The 7,665-nt window shown below is 39.4% G+C and overlaps 1 pseudogene; it reads right to left on the reverse strand.

The window, feature by feature from the left end:
* Positions 1-2,088: 2,088 nt before the first annotated feature.
* On the reverse strand, positions 2,089-3,896 carry LOC148116045 (vacuolar protein sorting-associated protein 33A pseudogene; annotated as a pseudogene).
* Between the last annotated feature and the right edge of the window lie 3,769 nt (positions 3,897-7,665).

A 7,665-nucleotide genomic window follows, 5' to 3' on the forward strand; every position in this document is an offset into this window, starting at 1 on the left:
GGCTCTTTTACAGGCAACGGGGCCGCGGTCACGGAGGACCGTCTGGCGGCGCCGGAAGCCAGACAGGAAGTCCAATACTATTTTTATTCTTAATGCTAATTGCATTTTACTTATTTATTTTTTTAAAAAAAATCTACTTTTTTCAGATCAGTAATAAAATTACTTCGGATGATCTGAGTGATAAAAGTCAATTCCCTTTTTCCCATCCGATGCTCCCCAAAGAAACGGTCCTATACCCAGGAATTGTCCAACTGCTCCTTCATTTTGGATGGACCCTGATTGGTCTCTTTGCTTCGGACACAGAGAAGGGAGAGAATTTCATGAGGACTTTTACTCCTATGCTTGTCAAGAATGGAATTTGTGTTGTTATATCACAACAATTCTCAGCGACTGGAAATACAGGAGTCCTCAGCGATGCCATCTTTAAGTGGAAACAAGTCAATGTCTTTGTTCACTTCGTAGGATTTGATTCCATTTTTGACAGAATTCTTCCTTTCCATTTAACGCTCAAGCGTTTGCCAGGACCCATTGAAGGGAAAGTCTGGATCATGACAACGCTTGGAATATATGTAATGAAAAAGCAGAGGCTTCTCAAGTATGTCCATAGTATTTGGACCTTTTCTCTTCAGTGGAAAAAGAGTTGGAACGATGATGATGCCTATAAAAGATATTTCTTTGTGGAACGTGAATTTCAAGTTGAGTATTTTCACTGTTCTGTTTCAAAACACATTTTTTCTGTCAAAGACCGGAGAAGATGCACCCAGAAAGCACCATTGGAGACAAAAGAGGAAAAGAATAGGATGTGGATCCCAAATGAGGGCTATACTTACAGTGTCCTTAAGATTCTGGCCCATGCCTTAAAAGCTGCATCCAAACCCCAGAGGAGAAGGGAGAAGGGAGAAGAGAGACTGGGGGCTCCAAGGCTGCAACCATGGAAGGTATGGGGTCCCATCAAGGATCCATCAAACTAAATTCCTTTTCAGGGTCTTTGGGGCTCTCAGAGCTTGTTTGTTTAAGATCTTAAGCTTCTGTACAACATCTCGTACTTATTGGAAGAGCATTGCATCTTCCCTTCTACAACCATTTTCTATATTCAAAAAAATATTCCTAGACTCCATCTGATTTTCAGCTCCTGTAAACTGAAATGGCTCTTTTCCTTGTCTTTCCTCAAGGCTAAAAGAGGTTCCTCTGATCTCTTCCTTGCCTTCTTTGTTTTTGCTTAAAGCTGATGAATATATATATATTCATATTTGGCTGAAAAATGCCTGCGTTGGCGTCTTTATAACATTTATCTTCTCAGACTTCAAAGGTATTATTCCAGCACTTTTTTAAACATGCTTGTTCGTTTGCAACTGAATGAGGTTTGATTAAACAGTAGCCTCTTCTCCCACTATTCACAATAATGTTCAGTGCAAATGAGTTTGGTTCAATATTTTTAATTTAATTAATAAAATAAAAATAAACATTGGGGGCTTGTAAGCATTTAGGAGGTATTCATGGGGGGAAAAAGAGAGCAGGATTTTTCAAAATTGGCAGCAAAACAGTATTTCCAGGATTGAAACCTGCTAGAAACAAATCGAGGAAGCGAATTCCATGAAAATAGGATTGGGGTAGAGCTGTATCACGTAAGGGGCAGATTCTGTTACAGATTTGCAGACTTTCAAGCTTTAGAATAGCAGCCGAAGATGGAAAGTGGCTAGATTACAATCCACCAACATGATGAACTGCCTGGAGAGAAAAATGAAGAATATCAGTGGACCGAAGTAAGAAAACCAAGCTAACTACAGAATGGGAAGGAGGAGGAAATATTAGGAAAAAACATCCTGAAAGATTGTGGAATATACACTAAGGAAGAAGGGATTTAGAAACCGTAAGAAAAAGTCCGGGAGTGACCATTGTGAATGACGCAAGGGAGCAAACCAAAATGCAGATTGCCAGGCTGAGCTTTCCTTCTTGATCCATATTTTTTTAGAAAGCAGCTGAGAAACTGTCTTCCTTTTCAATTGGCAAGTCCTCTCTTCCGAAGTCATCCGTTTCTCGCGAGTCTCACAGTCCCATCTCAATCGAGTCCTGCTCGGTCTGTCCTTCCTAAAAGGGTGGGGGCTCCAGCTTCTCCATCAGGGACTTGATTCAGCTTGTTCCATTAATCAGTTTGGTGGTGGCGATGACGTATTCAGTGCCCCCGTCTTCCATGTGAGAGAGGAACAGGAGGGCTGCGATTTTGGCGTAGGTCATGCCTCCCAGAAAGAAGACGAGAGTGACATGGTTTTCTCCATGCTGGTGCTTTTTCTGAAGCCCGGTTGGCAGCTGCTGCCTCTCTTCAAAATGTGGACCAGGAAGTATTTTTAAGATTTCTTCAATGCTTCGTCAACCTGGCCGGACAAGCAACTGTGCCAGACGAACGCTTAGAGGCACATAACCACTGTAGACGTAAGAGATATTATTTGGGTTCTGCTCTTTGATGTTGTCCATACACAGATGCAAAGTTTTCCAGATGGTTGGGTAGTTGTTCCGACTGCCCAGCCAGGGCTTCAAAAGTCCAGCCTTTTCTAGGCTATTCAAGGTCAAGATGTGTTTGTAGCCATAAGTCTGGAGAATTTCTCTCTTGTAATGATCCAGCACCTTCTGCTTTAAGCTGCTGTTGCACACCGACTGCAGGCAAATGAGCCTCAGTATCTTAATCAAAGGATACTTTCGGGCAATGCAATCTTCTATGTAGCTGTTGACCTTATCGGTATCTATCCCGGACATAAATTCTTGCTCCACGGTTAAATTATCGAAGAAGTCTTCAGAGGTGGTGATGTCTTTCACGAGCTCCGCGATGGAGGTATGGTTCCCCAAAGAGCTTCTGGCAGCCTGCATGTGCGGCAACTGTGAGACAAACTGCTTGATCTCCCCCACGGTTTTGGTGTGGTGCCTTTCCTCAAAAGCAGCTGAAATGATTTTGGCTTTCTTGCTCAAGACGCTGCCCACAGCATTGAGGTTCTTGTTGCAGATCTCCGTGTACAGCTTCTCCGCGGAGTTCAGCTGCAGCTTCTTGGCGTCGGTGGGGAGCTCCTTCACAGCCTCCCCCTGCTTCTTGGGTTAAATTTTTCAGGGGGAAGTTTTATGTAGGTGTTCTGAATTCTGTATATTTCATCAATTAGGCCCTCATAAGTCAGTTGGGTAGCCAGAGGAGAGACCAAATCCACGTTGTGATCCAGCAGCAGAAGGGTATCGAAGATGGGCAGGATGGTGTTCTGGATCCCCGAAAAATCCCTTTTCATGCAGATCATCATGTTTGCCACATGCCATGCGCACTCTTCTTTTCCAAAGATGAGTGGGATGGTTCCATAGAGAGCCTGGAGCATCATGAGTCCTTTCACAGCATGGTAGAGGCAGGTCTGGTCATTTTCTAGGTAACACTTCTTAAAGGCGTTTTCTGACTCCATGGACAAGAGGTCGCTGTCAAAGGGAATGAGGAGGTCCAGGCTGCATTCCTCTCGGTGAATAAAACAGTGCAACACACCCAGTTCTTTGAGGTGCTGTTTGCACAACAAACTGTGATGCGGAACAAACAAGATGTAGAAATCCCGCTGCGGACAGCGGATTTTGTCTTCACTGAACACATTGTCTGCAATTATGTTCATGAATTCTAACCTGGGCCTGACAAAGAAAATAATGTTCTTGACATTAGCCGGTGGAAGGTGACCCCCTTTGAGGGTGAACATTTTCTCCACCTCATGTTCCTTCAGAAGAGAATATTGCACAATCAATCCAAAGGGCCCAGTAACATACTCATCCCACATAATGGCCTTAGATCCGGTGCATTTGTCGAGGAAGGCGCGCAGCTCCCTCCGCCTGGCTTCCCGCAGCACCATCAATGGGACGTGGCCCGAGCTGAGGTGAGCCACCATGGCTGCTGCGCTGCACTCAAAGCTGATGGATATTTTTCTGCAATGTCTTCTCTAAGTGTGTTTTCTACAAGAGGACATGAAATGATTCCACTGGATCATTAATAGCATTATCGCCAAATTAATAATATGGATATTATCGTATCATTAAAAGATTACTGCTACTTTATTATAATAAGTAACCATTATCTATATAAAACAATGTGAGAAAAATCACAAAGATACAGTCATCTATCGAGTACTAGATGCTAAAAATTAGTTCATTTCCAAATGGATTTTACTTATGCACTTCTCTCTATCACAAAATCATATTTTTATTTTCTGGAAGCTGGAATTTTTTTTAAGGAGATCAAAATAACTTTGTATAAGCATTATTATAATATTTGCATCACAAAAACATGATTTATCTATTTCTTTTATCAATGAAAATACACTTGTTCATAATTTCCAATTTTATCATTAAGATTAAAATTTATTTGAATACAAGTTTTAAGACAGTTGTATCCATTTAATTATCATGCCATCTAGCAATCAATTAACTAGATCCCCATTCATCACATCATGAATCATTTTGTTAATTCTTTGCTGAAAACAAGTTCTACCACCAGCATTCACACAATCCATTAAGGAAGTGGGATAGGTAGGAATTAGTTTGGAGGACTAGAGAAAGAGATGCAGGGAAGGATCAGATAAGATGGTGGGGGGGAGGATGAAGCAGCATCTGTGTTACAGGGAGAGAAAGAAATTCAGAGAAGGTCCTCCCAAATGTTTAGACTGTAAAAAGAGATGGTGAAAGATTTGTATTTTCATACTTGCAAGATTCTGTTAATATTGTCTTGCAGTAAAATAGAATTAGTTCATCTGGTCATTTTCCTGTCTTAATCTTGCAACTTTCTTCTTAACAAATCCTTGCTTTCTGATAATCACCCTCTTGTTTCCAAAGAGTTTATGAATGCTCTTGATATTTGGGGGTTTTCTTCAATTGATTTATGACCTTTCCTAAAATGTTTCTTGTAATTGACAATTTTTGCCAATTATATCTTCTCACTATACTTTTTGTCAATATACTGTATGATTGAGAATTATTACTGAACCTTTGTTCTTGAGTTTTAAAGATAGTGGCCACATGCCAACTCACAATATTTGCAAGTTAAACAACCATAGAAGAAAGATTCAAATGTAAAAAGAGATAACAAAACAAGATTTCTGCTTTTAAAGTTCCTGGATGTTTCCATTCTAGTTCCATCCATTTCTAAAGAAGAAGGAATTGTTCAATCTTTCCCTGCTGAAAGTGTACTTGGATCAAAATGGAGAGGTAGCAGCAGATCTAAAGATCAACAGTAGGGTAGTTCTCCTCAAGGAGGATCCCATCAACAAGGAATTGGGGAGTTTTGAAAGGCAGCAACTGATAATCAACCAAGATGCTTTGTCACAGCTAAAGTTGCTCAACAAGGTGGGGAAAATAGTGATGTGTTTTTTTCATTTTCCCAAAGAATTAGGACCCTTTTCAAGTGGGCTAAATCTAGTCAAAATGGGGGATAACCTTCACTGAGAATTGAATGTGTGGAGTAAAACTTTTATAATTTTCTTAGAAAATAGGGAGGCTTCTCTTCTATTGACCAAGGTATCCTTTTGATGTTATAATGCTGAATACTGTTGTAAACTGATTCAGCTATATCCAAAATGAGATTTTGGATGATTATTATTTAGGACAATAATCATTACCATTGCCAATGTTTTTAATCAGCTGAGACCATAGTTATACATGTCTCTCTTTAACCCTACTAGGATAGTAGAATTTAGGAAGGAGGTCCAAGGCATTCAGTTCACACGAAATAATAATGCCTGGTCTGATGTGAGCTTATTTATTCATTGATTGATTCAATTTATTTGCTCTCCCATCTCACACAATAATGGTCTGAAAACTGAAGTACAGAAATATGACTTTGACGCAAAAAAATCCTGATATCAGAAGTAATAAGGGACAATTTCAAGGGAAATATTACTTAGGTTTTGGCATTGGAAGTAATCAGAGATTTCATATTTTTCTATCTGAATCCCAGAGACTACTTTGCTAATGTTCCTATCTACCTCCATGTTACATAGATGGTGAGTGTAACATCTTTCCTTTGTCATTTTTTCTTTCTCTTCTCAGTCTCTGCCTCAGTCCAAATGTGTGGAAAAATGTCAGCCTGGATTTGTGAAGAAGGCTCGAGAAGGAGAGCCATTTTGCTGCTATGACTGCGTTCCTTGTCCAGAGGGGACCATCTCCACTCAGGAAGGTCAGTGGCACCATAGGGAAACCTTCTGAATTCATCCATCAAGTGGATATTTCCTTCCCACCTTTTCTTATCTTTTCAATTTGTGTTGTTGTTAAATATTGAGATAAAAACTGTTATAACACCAACAAAAAAAAGGAATATATTTGTAGTTCTGAAAAGAAAAAAATACTAACATACAGTGCTGGGATTAAAAGCAAGAGAAAGGAGGGGGAGAAGGAGAACTAATAAAAGACCAATCTACAAATAGATACCAATGTTGAATTCATTCTCTCTTTAAAATTGTTGCCAAATTTAGAAAGGATGGAAATATATCGCTTCATCTTCTCATTTTTATTGGGTAAAAAGCCTTGGCAGATAACAAACTCAGTTCCCCTACTGGAATTCCTTCATTAATTAATCTTCCTTAAGATCTCTTTCTTTTCAAGTTTATATGGTTGTCTATTTCACACATAGGGGCTTTTGGTGGCACACGATTAAATCACAAATTAAAAATTTAAACACTGAGAACTAAAGGCTAAGAAAGCAAGGGAGGAGTACATCAAGATGCTACCTACCATGCAACCAGCACACAGGGCTCTGTTGTCAGGGGATCTCCAGGACTATTGGAAAATATCACATTTTAAGGGATTTGTAGAGACCCTCATAGTCTGGAGATACTCTCAATTTCAGGATAGTTAATGATTTTTTACTAAAAAGGTCTGTACAATCTCCCCTGAAGTAGGCAGTGTTGCAACCCTTCTCAAGAGGAATTCCATGGATCCAACCATGTTAGACAACTTTTATCCTGTGTCCAAACTTTTTAGAGCAGTTTATTGAGATCATGGTTGTTGGGTCAATCATCATTAATGGAGTTTAAACATTCTTGGGTTAAACACATGTCCATCATCTCACAAAAGATAAAATAATAATAATATAATAAATCAATAAAAACAAAGAACTCATGATAAGATCAGTGAGAGATAAGAATCTGGTGGATTAGCTCAGAGAAGGCAGTTTGTGGCACCAGATATTTCTTCTTACAATTTTATTTTGTTGTTCTTGTTTTTTTTTTTTTAATAGTTGTACTGTATATATTGGGGAATTTTTTGCTGGAATGAATGTATATACAGTACAATTTAATGAGGCTTTCCTGTCTCTCAGTATCAAATTTCATCTAAAGGTTTTCTCGAAATTTCAAAGATTATGAAAGAAATGTTACTTTGTTTTCTCAGATACTGAAAAATGCACCAAATGTGTAGATGAACAATATCCAACTAAGAACAGAGTCCGGTGTATCCCAAAAAGAATAACCTTCCTATCTTATGAAGAACATCTGGGCATAATCCTTGTGTTCTTTGCTCTACTCTTGTTCCTAACCACAAGCCTTGTTTTAATCATATTCCTTAAATATTTAGAAACTCCCATTGTCAAAGCCAACAACCGAGACCTCTCCTTCATCCTCCTGATCTCCCTCCTGCTCTGTTTTTTGTCCTCCTTTCTCTTCATCGGCC

Source organism: Pantherophis guttatus, chromosome 2 (genome assembly GCF_059756535.1).
Source record: "Pantherophis guttatus breed Tessera chromosome 2, ASM5975653v1, whole genome shotgun sequence".
NCBI lineage: Eukaryota > Metazoa > Chordata > Lepidosauria > Squamata > Colubridae > Pantherophis > Pantherophis guttatus.